The sequence below is a fragment of the Carlito syrichta genome, unplaced genomic scaffold (genome assembly GCF_000164805.1).
Source record: "Carlito syrichta isolate Samal-C Ts95f unplaced genomic scaffold, Tarsius_syrichta-2.0.1 Scaffold310619, whole genome shotgun sequence".
In the NCBI taxonomy this organism is placed as follows: Eukaryota; Metazoa; Chordata; class Mammalia; order Primates; family Tarsiidae; genus Carlito; species Carlito syrichta.
This window is the reverse complement of record NW_007254715.1, coordinates 261,007-277,344: the sequence shown is the minus strand read 5'-3', so window position 1 is coordinate 277,344 and position 16,338 is coordinate 261,007. Positions and strand designations below refer to the sequence as shown.

General features: G+C 32.2%; 1 protein-coding gene across 1 annotated transcript in view; it reads left to right on the top strand.

The window, feature by feature from the left end:
- LOC103270873 (usherin-like) overlaps nt 1-16,338 on the top strand; it is a 248,790-nt gene that overhangs the window by 101,541 nt on the left and 130,911 nt on the right. The gene's annotated exons all lie outside the window — the stretch shown is intronic.

Sequence of the window (16,338 nt, the reverse complement as noted above, 5' to 3'; positions counted from 1 at the left end):
GAGAAATTTCATAATTGAGGTAGAAATTTAGGAATCTTTTGGAATAAGTAGTAAATGGAAAAAAATTGAGAGATATATTTTAGTAGAAATATCTAGCAGCAGCATCAGCAATAGTTGGTATGAGAAAGGGTTAAGTAGCAATAGCAATCATACCAGCAATGAAAGCATTTACTATGGGGTATTCAACACATTATGTTTCAGGCAATTGGCTGCCAATTTGTAGGAAACTAAAGTTATATCCCTACCACATGACGTGCACAAAAATTTATGTGGCTTAAACATAAAATAACTATAGATCTATTAAAATAAAGATTAGAATCCTTAAAATCTCAATTTGAGGACCTTTATCAACTAAACAAATGAAATGCAAACAGAAACAAACATATCTGGAGCCATGAAGGAAATTAATTACATATTTTGTCATATAAATATTTAAAATTCTGTACAGTGAAAGGACTAACAAACACTGGTGAAAAGTGATGGATTGATAGAAAATATTTACAGCCTTTTGAAAGGTAAAGAATTAAGATCCCTACTACACAAAAACACTTACAAAATATTAAAAATGATAGCAGTCTAATAATAAGAGCAAGTACATGAACAAGCAATTTATAAAGGAAGAAATAATATTTAATAAACAAATATTAAATATTGTTTTTAATCTCGCAAATTAGCAAAAAATGTATAGATTGATAACATTTGGATTTATGAGAATACAACTTTTTTGCATATCAGTGATGAAACTACCAATTGGTATATTTTCAGGGGATAATTTGACCATGTCTATTAAGATTAAAGTTGCAAGTACTGTAAACTACATTATATAATTGCTGTCATTTAAAAAAGCAATTGACGAGTATATTGAATGGTTATGTTCGTGTTGTAGGAGTTTTAACTCCACTGTCAGTTTAAACCAGCAACCTCAGGTTTTTGTCCCACAACCAAGAAGATTAAGGAACATACCGGACACCAAAAGGATGAGTGAAAGAAGGAGTTAATTAAGCAACAAAGCTCTCTGGAAAAAGAGAAGGGAGCCCAAAATGGGTAAACCTTGTGCTAGGAGTTTGTGTGTGTGTGTGTGTTTTATCTTATCTTTTGGGGAGGCATTTCTCTTATTTACATCTCAAACACCCCTTATTTCCTGAGACCCAATTCTTCTCGCGCATATGGGTCCTTGATCAAAGTTACTCCATCTTAAATATTACCCATAAGTACCACAGATGAGCCCTGGGGGTGGTGGTGAAATGCAGCAAATGCTATGTTAATGATATTATAATAAGCCAAGGTCACATTAGGACATTTAGTTTAGCTACTGCGCCTGCGTTTAAGCAGCAAAATGTCCCTTTTAGCAGTACATCCTGGGTGGACAGGATGTCTTAAACGACACTAACCACATTTTTAGCCAACAATTATATAATGGGAGTGGTGCAAAGGGCATTCCTGCAGGTATTAAGTCTTTTCCACGGCCTCCCTCTTCTGTCTGCCTAACCAGCTTCTGACTATCTCCTCTCTCATTTGTATCATTTTGTTACATAAATATGGACTTATATATTAGTGTATTTTAGCTTTTAATATAGTACCACTGTCTCATAAACTCATGCATAACTTGTAAACTTCTCTGCCTCCTAGACTTTGCCTATACTTGTATTTTAGTCACTTAACTTTTCTTTGTAATCTGTTTTAGGATACTGTAGAACATCTTGCTTTTTAAAAAACTGTCAAGGTTTTGGTGAACTCCTTTTCTGTTTTCTGATTCTTAATCCATTTCAGTTTGCTCACAACTTTGACATTAGTGTGTGCAGTTAAATGGCAAGGATATTACCTAAAATATAGTTTCTCTTGCACAGTTATGATATAATCTGGCTCCTCAGTTTCAACTCTGAGTCTTTGTCTTAGCTATGGTCTCCTTTCTTTCTTTCTATGAAACCAAAACTTTCATATTCTAAGTTAGATTTACTTTTCAATTTGTTTTCTAGATCTCTGCTTTTGATTGTTATTCTTTTTAATTTCTACATTTGCTTTTCACCACTAGTCAATAATTGTTTCAAAAGAAAAAAATCTGTTACATTTGAAAAAATTTCTAATGTTTAAAGTCTTTGAATTTGATCTGATAAGTATATCATGAGGAAAATCATTTTTAAAAAATTGATTTTAATATGCTTGATTATGTGGCTGATAATATTGTCTCAAAAAGAAAATTAATTGGATTAACTTGATTGATTCATTCTTTATTGAGTCATAATTGTATGTTTAATTTTTTGCCAATTTAATTGTATCTAGATTAAAGTAAAAGTAATATTTATTCTATTTTTTCCTAGTGTCTTCTTTTGATCCTTAAGATGGACATTTCTTTCTTTGTAATCAGTAGTTTCTTTCATTAACCTTGTTCTTTCCTCCCCAAACCCATAGCAACTCAAAATATGCTTTGTGCTGAATTTATTAGGGCACCTTGAACAACATGTATCTAGTATTTGCAATCTAAGGCTTAGCTAATACTTTCTTATGATATGTTGTTTTCTGAGCTTTCTGTTGACTATTCAAACTGTGTTGGTTCCTCTCTCACTCCTGCTCTCACTTCCTTTTGATATCCTGTCTTATTTTTTCCTTTATCTATCTTCAATTAACTGAAGAAACATTCACAGTTAAATGCTTAATGTTTTATGATTCTTGGATGATTTCATGCTTCTCCTTAAAAATAGAGCCATTAAATGAGTGAAGGCTCATGATTGGTTTCAGAAGTCAAGTTGGGATTTTCAGACTTGGTCTCAGGTGGTGACTGCTGGATTATGAACTAGTGAAATAATTAACTATAATTTGAGTTGAGAATATATTTTAATGCTTCTTATTTAGATATTAAATACTTTTTGGAAACAAAAATAAAAAAGTAGACTGTGTTATTTTCCTCCTTGACATATTTTGGTAATTCATGAATTTAGACATAAATAAAAAAGCAACAAATATAATATACATAGCAAAGTTTGGCAAATGCAGCGGAAGGGAAAAAAATCAATAAGCTGTTAATTTTAGTGATTTCTCCATCCTATGATATTTTCAGCAATGCATTTAAAATGAAAAATGATTTTATAAAAGTATTCCTAATCATGACATTCTTCTTTTGTTATCATTCAAAGCATTTTAATACACGTGGGGACTTAGGTGTCAGAGAAAAGTTGTCTTATTATAATTTGAAGGTATTCAAATTACTACCTATTCAAGTACCTTTCATGTTGTTCCACTTTTTAAAATAATATATTTTAATATAAGCCATTTATTTCCTATTGGAATCCATGTTCTTTTTAAAGACCTGGACATAATCCAAAAAGAATGTCTTCAATTCCACAGTATTATGCTAACTATTAATAACATTACTCAATAAACAGGGTTTTTGTGAATTATATTACAGCCATTTGGCAAACAGATGAAAATGTAAGCTTTGAAAATATGCCAGGTCTTGGCAATTGTCTTCCCTATGAGAAAGTGTTTTCAGTGAAGTGAGAATGAATGAAGTTGAGAAAAAGTAGTAGAATGGTGAATTCAGTAGCAGGTTCATGTACTTAGCCATTCTAGGGAATTTTCCATAAGAAACATTCATATATGAAGAATGATCATTTATGAAGACACAAATCGGTGGCCCTTAGATGGGACCAAACTTAAATGGTTTTTAAATGAATTTCCAACAAGAGTTTTCACTTTTTCATTTTTAATTTCTGGCTACTTTTATTCAGTATATAGTCTAACCATGTGTCCATTTCTTGTTATGGCAACAACTGACTGACTCAGGGTAGCAATTACCTTATTTAGAGTGTCACTCTTTGGTTTCCTCTACCACCTTCACTGCTATCTGTAGCCTTATATCCGGGTGACTTCATGGTAACTACCCATCCTTCAAAAACTTTTGAGTTTATGTACCTTCAAAAGCAAAGCTTTCTGTTAGGTGGAGACACTAGTAGCCATAATATCTGATTAATTATTCTGAGTATAGTTAAACCAGCTGTCCATTGTCATAACCCCACCCATTGCTAGCTCCTATTTTTTCTATCCCTTTATAAAAATAAAAACTCACAAATAACCAAAACAACTGATGCTGATGCTGAGATAAAATTAAGGCCACACTTACTTTTTCCTTAAATTTAATTACATTTTGGGATATGTAAAACGTCTACCTTGGAGGGGCTCAGTGATTCTCTTCAGTACTATTTGACTGGACACTCTGGCACATTTTGGTATTGTGTTGGCAATTTTTAAGCCTTGACTTTAATGGATGATACCTACCGTAAATAATAATGGCATATTTCATTAGCAGAGAATACTTTTAGAGTACTTGCTACATTTCTTCCCAAGAATGACTAAAGCAGTAAATGATTAATTTACTTAGGCCCATTTTAGAATTGATCTAAGGCAAAACAAATCCAAAAGACTAGGTACTACTCATTAACTCTCTTGAAGAATTCAACATTTCAAAGTGGGATTCAGGACTACATGGCATTGAATTTGTATGAATCACTACGTATCTTACAAGTTAGAAACATACATCTCTTTTTAAATAATTAATTATATTTGTACAACAAACAAAAATCAGTGTTGTACATGTTTTCAAAGAAAATTTAAGTTTTGAGATAATTATAGATTTATATACAATTAGAGGAAATAACATAAAGAAACTTTATCTACCCTTCATACAACTTGCCCACGTTAACGTCTTACAAAACTAGTGTTTTTTTCTCCCTTTCTTTTTTGAGCTGGAGTCTCACTCTGTGACCCAGACTGGAGTGCAGTGGCATGTTTATGACCACCCCAGCATCGACCTGCTGGGCTCAGGCATTCTACCTCAGCCTTTCAAGTAACCAGAACTACAGGTGTGCACCACCACACCCGGCTAATTTTTTTTTTTTAATTGTAGAGATGAGGTCTCACCATGTTACCCAGGCTGGTCACGAACCTGCAGGCTCAGGCAGTCTTTTCACCTTGGACTCCTAAAGTACTGGGATTACAGGATTGAGCCATTGTGCCCTTCCATTTTTTTTCTTTTTAAATCAGTTATCTGGGGGTGTAAATTGCATACAGTTAAATGTACGCATTTAAAAATGTATAGTTTGATAAATTTTGGTTAATGTATACTTTGGTTAACCAGCATTCTAATCAAGATATAGAATGTTTCCTTGTCTCCAGAGGTTCTCTTGTGTTCCTTTGAAGGAAGTATTTCCTCCAACTCTTAGTCCCAGGAAACCACCAATCTGATTTCTATCAATGCAGATTAGTTTTTTCTGTTCTAAAATATCTAAAATTAGTTTTTTCTATCAATATGGATTAGTTTTTTCTGTTCTAAAATTTCATATCATGGAGTTATTTAATATGTATTATTTTGGTACATAGGCTTTAAATCCCACTCTACCACTCCCCTCCACCCCGACTTTTAGACCATTCCCTAACTGCATACACTGTTAGTTTTACTGTAATATAGTGCCTCTGGTCCATTTAGTCAGAAAGTTAATTATAACTATCAAAAAGTATATGCTAAGTTCATAGGTGCAGGATACAAGCTTGGAATTGGAAGTGTGGGGTTTCTACATGAATTAATGTGGTTGCATGATTATGGCATGTCTATTACTTCTCTTATACTCTTTTATCTAGTCCCTTACCTGTCATAAGCATTTAAGTGTTGATAGAATCTAGCTTTAAGAAAAGTGTTATCGGTTGAAACCTGCATACTTAAGAGTTTTCTTTTTCCTTTCATAGCTGTGCTCACTATTTGGGGTTCTGGCCAAGAGTGATGCAATGATCAGTGTTTCAGCCAAACAATTGGCACTTTGTTGGCTACTTAGCTATTCTTTCATCATATTGTGACATCATTACCTGCAAGGGTAGCCAAACCTTCACAGAGAAATTTATTAGTAACCGTGAATATTTCTCTTATTCTTTAGCTCTAACTTGTGACCCTTTTATAACATTAATCATGGATCTTATGAATTAACTACAATCAAACTATCAGTATAAATTTTTGTTAGCATTATAAATCGCACAGCCAGCATGAAACATTTTATATAATAAGCCTTCCTACCACTCAATAATTTGAATGGTGCCAACATCACACTCTACAATGCTTATTATGTAAACGAATATTTCCTGTTGTTTTTGAGAATATGTTCCTTTACAACACTGAAGTCCAAAAATATGAGTAGTCATGATTAATTTGTGTCACATTTATATTATATATCGGGCTTTGCCACTACTTGCTTTTTTCTATTTGCTCACAGAGAGATTTTACTCCAAATATATTTTGTATTATGGCTTAATTTTTTAATACTAGTGAATTAATTCATTTTTCATATAACACATTCATACAGTTCACATTATAGAATCTATATTTTATTTGTATTTAGTGAATCAAGATCAATAATTCTATTTCCCCTCTGACACACATGATGTCATTAATCTTTGAAAAACACTTGTACTAGTTCTTTCCCTAAGATAGGTATATGCCTAAATACATTTAAAATGTAGATTGAAAACATAAAAAAGAGATGCAAGGATGGGGCAAAATTAAGTCAGCCTTATTGAAGAAGCAAATAGACCTAATGAAAATATAGAAATCATGGCAAATAATATTTGAAAGGGATAAGAGTAAACAATTATCCAAAGCTGAGGAATGACATGATTTCTCTGAATCCCAAGTAGGCTAAGAAAAAGAAATACCTCCATAGGTACAATATAATAATTTGATAATTACCAAAGACTAAACGTAGATCTTAAAATCAGCCAGAGAGAAAAAAGTCTAATTATAATACAGAAACTTATAAGCAACTGCTGATATTGTATTCCTAAATAGGCACAATGAAAACCAGATAATGATGGAGTAGTACTTTTGAAGCACAGAGCGAAAGCAGCCAACATACCTTGTAGTTAGATTATCAATTAAAAACAACAAAGAAATGATATATTTTTAGTCTAATAAATATTTGTCAGTATTACCTTCAGTAGATTCTCACTAAAATACTTTTTAGGTGATATTTCTCATAAAGAAATATAATATTCCTAGAAAAAGGCATAATATGCAAGAATAAACTGTAAGCGAGTAAATCAGAAAATATTGAATACATATATAGATAAACATTGAATGTAAAAAAAGTTATATGTGGGAAGAAGTGTAAAAAGTAACAAGATATCATTAAATGGTCATTAAAAATAGCATTTTAAGGCAAGAGATAAACCCAACTTCAGCTTCCACTAAGCCTTTTTGTTTCACCTTGTGGGAGGGGAGTTGTAAAGTTCACAGCCCATGAGCACAGGCACATTAAAAACTGAAACCTAGTCACAGAATTATAGGATACATCCTCTCCCCACCACATCTTACCACCATATCATTAAGGGTCTATTTATTAGAGTCCCCTTTACTAAGTACATCATGTCTGGATTTCAGCAAAAAATTACAAGGCAGAGTAAAAGGCAAAGATACAGTTTGAAGAGACAGAACAAGAATAAGAATAAAACAGACATGACAGGGATATTGGAAATATCAGAGTAGGAACTTAAAATAATTATGACTAACAAACAAAGGGTTCTAATGGAAAAAAGCAGAAAACATGCAAAAACAAATGAGTAGTGTAAGCAGAAAGATAAAACTTCTGTGAAAGAATTTTAAAAATGCTAGAGATAAAAAAAATACTGTAACAAATGAAGAATGCTTATAGGTAGATTGGATACAACTAAGGAAAGAATCTTTGAGTTCAAAGACATGTCAATAGAAACTACCAAAGTAGAAAGGCAAAGAGAAAAGTTCAGGAGAAAAAAGAAGCAGAATGTTTAAGAAAAACTACAAAAAATGTAAATATGTATAATGAGGATACAAGAAGAAGATTTAAAAACAGAAGAAATATTTAAAACAATAACAACTGGAATATTCCCAAATTAATATCAGACACCAAACCATAAATCCAGGAAACTCAGGGAACACCAACCAGGATATATGAAAAGCAAAACAAAACAAAATATCCAAACCCAAAAAACCCTTTTACCTATACCCAGCCATATCATATTCAAAATGCAAAAAATCAAAGGTAGAGAAAAAAAATCTTGAAAGGATCCAATGGGAAAGGGGGAACACCTAATCTATTAAAAAGCAAAGATAAGGAAAAAATTCTACTCCTTTTCAGAAAACAGGCAAGCAAGAAAAGTGGAGTTAAGAACTAAGGTGTTGAGAGATTAAAATAACTATATAGAATTTTGTATCTTGCAAAATTATCCTTTAAAAGAAAAGGCAAAATAAAGACATTATCAGACAAAAATTAAGGCAATTTGTTGCCAGTAGACTTACCATGCACAATTGTTAAAAGAAGTTCTTCAGAAAGAAAAAATAATAATACATATAGAAAATAAGAGCATTAGAGAAAGAATAAATGACTATAAAATAGCTTTTCTCTTATTCTTAATTGACCTAGCAGATAAATTTGTCCAAAATGATTATAGCAACAAAGCATTTGATTTGATGATTATAACATATGCATAAGTGAAATTAATGACAGCAATGATACAGAGGACTAGAGATAGAAAGTAGTAATATGTTATTATTATAAGCTACTTGTTCTACCCTGTAAGTAGTATAGAGTTATTTAAAAGCCAATTTAGGTTAATGGTAAATGTATAATACAAGTTCTAGGATGACCTCTAAAATAGATTGAGAAAGTATAATTGACATGCTAGAAAATAAAAATGGATTTATATAAAAATGTTCAATTAAAACTACAAAAGGAAAAAAATAAAGTAGAAGACAGAAATAGGAATAAAGAATAGGGGCAATGAATAGAAACCAGTAACAAATATGGTTGATATTAACTCAATTTATATCAGTAACTGCTTTGAATGCCATTGATCTAAATGCACCAATTTAAAAAAAGGAACTTGTAAAAGTAAGTTAAAAAAAAGACCCATAACCCTAATGTCAAAACCAGACAAAGAAATTACAAGACATAGAAACTATAAACCATTATCTTTCATAATCATAGATGCAAAAACCCTCAACAAAATATTCAAAATAAAATTAAATCCACCAATGTTCAAAACTAATACCACAACCAAGAAGAATTTATCTCAGCTATGAAAGATGGGTTTAACATTAAAAAAATAGCTGATGTAATCAATCATATCTATAAACTAAAGATGAAAAATCATAAAATAATACCAATAGATATAGAAAAAATATTTTATAATGTCCAAAATCCATTTATGATAAACACACTCAACAAATTAGGAATAAAGGGGAATATTTTCAACTTGATAGAGAATATGTATAAAAACCTACAGTGAACATAAAACTTAATTATGAGATACCAGAATTTTTCCTCCTAAGATCATGAACAAGACAAGAATGTTTCCTGTCATCACTTTTTTTTTTTCTACATTGTATTGGAAGTCCTACTTAATCTACTAATACAAGAAAAGGAAATAAAAGGCATAGAAAGTCAGAAATAAGAAATAAAACTGTATTTTCTTGCAGATGACATAATTACCTATGTAGAAAATCTAAAAGAATTGACCCCTCTCCAAAACTCTGGGAACTAAGCAATTATAGTAATGTTGCAGGATACAAGTTTACTATACAAGAAAAAAAGATATTGCTTTCCTCTATACCAGCAATGATCAGAAGAATTTGAAATTGTAATCATAATACCATTACATTAGTACTTCTTGAAAATATTCAGGTATGGATATGACAATATATGTACAAGGTCAATATGAGGAAACCTATAAAATTCTGATGCTTATTACAAAGGTACAGTAATCAGCACATTGTAATGTTGGCAAAAGAATAGATAAATTGATCAATTGAACAGAACAGAGAAATCAGAAATAGACCTATGCAAATATTGAGATATTTTAATAGCTTTGTTAAAACTTGACACAGGTAGCTTCATTTTGTAGCAGATCCTCTATTTTAGTTGTGAGTCTACTTAGATATAAACCCCCTCCCACATGTGATTGTTGTAACCTTCCTATAATCGCTAGACTGCATCCTTGTTCTCCCTCAGCATTTGGAAACTCCCTAACCGCAAGTTCCATATCTAACTGTACCCTTGCTCAATTGAAACCAGATGTTCTGCCAAGAAATGTAATCATAACTGTAAAGCTTTTGTGGTTTTTGCCTTTATAAACCCCCTGCTTACCCCATTCAGGGTTGAGAGTTTTCCTGGTATTAGCCTGCTCTCGACCACCGGCAATAAAGGACTCAAAAATTCGACCCTCAGTGTGTTGATGACTCCTTTCTCATGCTTCGGCTATAACAATATACTCAACTGATCTTTGATAAAGAAGCAAAGGCAATACGATGGGGGATAATCTTTTCTACAAATGGTGCTAGAATAACTGAACATCTTGTGTAAACATTTTTAAAAATTTTAATTTAGATACAGACATTAAACTCTTTACAAACTAAATTAAAGTAGATTACAGACCTAAATGTAAAATGCAAACCTGTAACATTTTCAGAAACAAGTAGGAGAAAATTTAGAAGACCTTGGAAATAGTGTCTTTGCTCTGCCAAAGACACTGTCAAGAGAATGAGAATATAAGCCTCAGGCTGGAAGAAAACTTGCAAAAAACAACTCTGACAAATGACTACTATACAAAATACCCAAATAGCTCTTAAAATTCAAAAATAAGAATATAAACAACCTGATTTAAAAAATGGACAAAAGACCTTAAGAGACAACTCACCAAAGAAGATATACAGATGACAAATAAGTATATGAAAAGATGCTCAACATTATATGTCATTAGGAAATTGCAAATTAAAACAATAATGTGATTTCACCGCACACTTATAACAATCACCAAAATCCAGAATTCAGGAGAGGTTTTGGAGCAAAAAAACCCTCTCATATATTGCTGGCAGAAATTCAAACTGGTACAACCACTTTGGAAGACAATTTGGCAGTTTCTTATAACACTAATTATACCTTTGACATACAGTCCAGCAATTGTGCTCTATAGTATTTACCACAAAGAGTTGAAAACTCATGCTCATACAAAAACTTGCAAACCAATATTGATAGTAACTTTATTCATGATTCCCTAAACTTCGAAGCAACCAAAATGCCCTTCAATATGTGAATAGATAAATAAAATGTGGTACATTCAGACAATGGAATATAATCCAGTGCTAAAAATAAATGAGCTATCAGGCCTGGAAAAAAGACATGTAGGAAACTTAAATGTATATCACTAAGTAAAAGAAGCCCAACTGAGCAAGCTATGTACTGTATGATTCTTATCATATGACATTCTGGGAAAGGTGAAACTATGGAGGCAGTAAAAGGATCAGTAATTGCCAGAGGTTAGGGGAGGGGGGCGGGATGAATAGGCGGAACACAGAAAATTGGGGGGGCACTGAAACTATATGACACTATAATGGTGGATACAGGTCATTATACATTTGTGCAGTCCAAGTGTGGAGTCATCAATTGTAGTAAATGCACCACTCTGGTGGGGGATATTGACAGTGAAGGAGACTTTGCAAATCTAGGGGCAAAAGTAAGTCTGTACTTTCCACTCAATTTTGCTGTGGAAAACTGATCTAGAGATTAAGGTCTATTAGAATAAAAACAGCATTTAAGTCAGAGGTGGTTCCATTTAAAGAGACAAAAGGTCCTTGGATTTTTCAGGAAGACAGTAGAATACTTTCAAACTTTAAATTGTGTAGTGTTTTCATTTTCTGGATAACTCACTGAAAAAGAGGAAATATACTGTATAATTTCCAAAACTATTAAAGATGAAAATGAATAAAAATAAGTTTATTCCAAAATAAGGCAAAAATTGAGAGAAATGAAAAGAACGAATGGAAAATACTAATTCCAAATAAATCAGCAATCATAACAGATCTAAATGTGCTAAACTTGTTAGGTAGATATTAAAAGACTGAGACTGGAAAAAAATGTTCTGAGCAGATCTTGGATTAGGGTGAAGGAATATCTTAGGAACAAACTTTGCAAAAGCACACACACACACACACACACACACACACACACAGCAAAGTAAATAATATTTTAGTGTAATGATTTTAGAAGTCAAATTTGATACAAAAATGTATTATAAATAAATCAAAATTTAAGTAGAGATAGGCTACTGTTATTTTGTAGTCCCATGTTATTTTGCAATGGGAGCAGTGTATATGAATGATATAGCTGTTATATTAACATGACTAGACTTCTCAAGCAATCTTATTTTAGAATCATAGATACACAGTGACCATTTATGTACAATATAAAAGCATGCAAAGAATATTATGTTACTAAGTGATAATAAAGTGCAAATATCAAGAAGTGCTTGTGAGGAATACAGTAGTCCCCCCTTTTCTGTGGTTTTTTAGTCCATGATTTCAGTTATCCATGGTCAACTGTGCTCCAAAACATTAAATGAAAAAAGACTTAAATATCAAACCTTAAACCATAACAATCCTAGAAGAAAACTTAGGAACAAAACTCTTCTGGACATTGGCTTAGGCAAATTGTTATAGCTAAAACCCCAAAATCAAATTCAACAAAAATAAGTAGGACTTCATTAAATTAAATAGCTTCTGCATGGCTAAAGAAACAATCAGCAGAGTAAATAGGCAACTTGCAGAATGGGAGTAGATATTCACAAACTATATATTTCACAAAGACTAATGTCCAGAATCTACAAACATCTCAAACAAATCAGCAAGAGAAAAAGCAAATAATCCCATTAAAAAGTGGGCAAGCAACATGAACAGACATCTCTCAAATGAAGAGATACAAATGGTCAACAAACATATGAAAAAATACTCCATATCACTAACTGTCAAGGAAATGCAAATTAAAACCACAATGAGATACCACCTCATACCAGACAGAAATGGTCATTATTATAATAAAAACTCAAAAAAAAATAGATGCTGGTGCAGTTGTGGTGAAAAGGGCACACTTATACACTGTTGGTGGGAATGTAAATTAGTTTATCTTCTATGGAAATCGTATGGGCATTTCTCAAAGAACTAAAAGTAAATCCACCACTTGACCCAGTGGTTCTACTAGGTATCTACCCAAAGGAACAGAGGTCTTTATATAAAAAAGATACCTGCGGCCACATGTTTTTTGCAACATAATTCACAATTGCAAAGATGTGGATTCAACTTAAGTGCCCATCAATTGATCAGTGGATAATGAAAATGTATATATACACTGTGGAATATGATTCAGCCATCAAAAAGAAGAAAATATTGTCTTTTGCAACTGTGTGGTTGGAATCGGAGAACATCACTCTAAATGAACTAACTCAGGAAAAAAAATCAAACACTACATAGTCTCACTTATAAGTGGGAGCTAAACTAAGGATCTGCAAAGTCATGGGGAGTGTTATAATGGCCAGTGGAAACTCAGAAGGGGAAGGAAGGGAAGGGATGGCAGGTTGAAAATTCACCTATTGGATACAATGAATATAGAGGGGTGGGAGGTACACTTAAAGCCCAAACTTCTTTGCCAATATACAATGCAATCATGTAATTCCAAAAATTTGTACCCCCTAAAGCTATTGAAATAAAGAAAAAATCAGAAATAAACACTTTATAAGTTTTAAATTGTGCACCACTCTGGGTAGCATAATGAAATCTATCACTGTTCTGCTCCATCCTGCCAACGTTTGAATCATCCTTTTGTCTAGAGTCTCAATCTGTCTGTGCTGCCTGCCCCCAGTCACTTAGTAGCTGTCTTGTTTGTCACATCAAATGTTCCAGTATCACAGTGCTTGTGCTCAAGGAACCCTTATTTTCTTATTAATTGTCCAAAGTTGCATGTGTAGAGATGCTTAGAATTTGGATATGCCAAAGAAAAGGCACAATTCCTTTCAGTAAAAAAAAGGCGAAAGTTCTTGACTTGGTAAGGAAAGGGAAAAAAAATGTATTCTATGATTGCTAAGATCTATGATAAGAACAAATCACTTATATGTGAAATTGTGAATAAGAGAAAAGAAATTAGTGCTAAGTTCAATTTTGTACCTCAGAGTACGAAAGTTATGACCATAGTGTTTGATGAGTGCTTAGGATGGAAAAGGCATTACATTTATGAGTGAAAGACATGAACAGAAATTCTGATTGACAGCAATTGGACTTGGTACTATCCAGGGTTTCAGGCACTGACTGGGGGTCTTGGAACCTATCCCTTGTGGAAAAGAGGGGACTGCTGCATTCAGATCTTATTAGCGGGTTGGGATGTATATGGCAGTGTCTTATTTTCAAGTTGTGTGGTAAATAAAAGTTACAGTTATTTGCTTTTTATTATTTATAAATTCATTTATCTTAAATATTTCAATATATTTTTGTGAAAATATAATAAGACTTATAAATCTATCAGGAATATAGCAACTTTGTTATATATTCATACTACTGCTAAAGACACAATGGAGGTGACTCTATTCAGTGTGAAATAACCATTACTAAATTCATGATTACTGTGTATGCTTGTATGCTTATAGTTTTACTGTGAAGATTGATCACTTGCTAGCTTTATTTATTCAACAAATATTTATTAAATGCCTTCTATGTGTGTAGTATTATGCTAGAGTATAGCTATTATGTCTTGATTACAGATGTACATATTTGAAAATATCGAAGGACCTTCATTTGTGAAATTCAAAAAAGATTCCCTGGTAGACACTAATTACTATAATAAATAGAGATGACTTTAGTGCACACAATTAATTCAGGCTAAGAATTGGTAATTAACAAATAATATAAATATAATAGACATTTTAAATCTTAAAAGAAAAATAATGTAGTGCTTAGAGTCTAATACCAGACAAAATTTCCAGTGTAAAATACCTTTATATTTAAAAAGCAATCCAATGGCTTTTATGTTCAGTTGACTAAGTTTAAAGAAGCCTTAAAAATCGAAAGACAATAATAACACCTTATGCTTCTCAACAAATGAATCCATATTTATGTGAAATATATTATTTTGAAGAGTTGCATGTAAAGAACATATGAGAGCATACATATTCATATAATGAATTCATTTTTTTCTTCATTGACTTTCTTTATTAAATAGTATGTTACCCTATATAAATGTGTTCTTTATTTCAGGCCATATTTTCTAGAATATCAACAGAGTTAAAGTATTATGATTGCAATAAAACAGAATTGCTTTTTCTCGACCACTATTCACAAACTTGAACAAACCTTAGTGTCCTCTTAGGGGAACTTGGTGTGTCCACACGTATCTTTTCCATGTGTTGCCCCTAAGATGCCATAATTAAAGAATTGCTGTAGAACTGCACACTATGCATTCCTTGAATTAGAAAGTTTCTAAAAGTAGCCATCACATATTAATAGTTGAAATATCAGATAGGGTGTGTATAAGTGTTAGTGATTGTTTATTTTTACCTATATCTGATCAGTATTGTCCAATAGTTTTAGTGGTTATTTAATTTATACTATTAATTTCGGTACTGAGAAAGCAAATACATTGTGCCTATGCACACCTTAATTATATAAGAATTTCTAGCCAAGGGAAAGATAATTACTGAGAAAGGAATCTGTCATTGACAGTTAAATACATGATCATTTCTGTCTTCTCAGTGGCAAAGCATGGTAATTGTTTTGAATTTTCTAATTGAAATCCATATAATAATCCATAGGTAAAAATCTCCAGGTAAAATGTATTGCATTTACTTTAAGCCTTTATGTTACTATTCAATTAAATGCTGCTCACGTTAAGGTACAGTCCTATAGCATGCCATAAATGCAAAGAGTCTATTAGGTCATTCACTCATGCATTTGTCAAATAAACACTGATCACCTACAATGTGCAAAGCATTAAGCTATTTTCTGTCTGTATTCTCTCTGTGGTCGGGCACTTTATCCATATCCCGCTTCCAAATTCATCCTTTTAATAAAATAAGTTTGTTTAACATTACCTTTGCCATTGGAACATTAGAGCTATGTGGGGAAACCTTTATAGAAAAAAAAAAGAATAAGTACATTAAAATTTTTTTGTTTATAAAGATGATTTCTCTCTTTAGTAGACAAAAGAAATCACACTGAAACTGCATCATTTGAATAACAATTGAACTACTATGGCCAAAGGAAAGGGGAGGCCTTGAATAGAGCCTGAGGACAATTACTATTATTAGACATTTAGACTCTTAACATTTCTAACATGTAGGGCTGGCTTCTACTGATGAGAAAGGGGAAATTTGCAGACTTTGAGAGGGTTTCCAGTTCATTCAGAGCACCTGGAAATAGTTTAACAAATTATCTCTTTTAGTTCAGTAAGTATTGCCATACTGACTTTTTAAAAAGTGAGCAATAGCGGCTCGGTGGCTCAGCCTGTAATC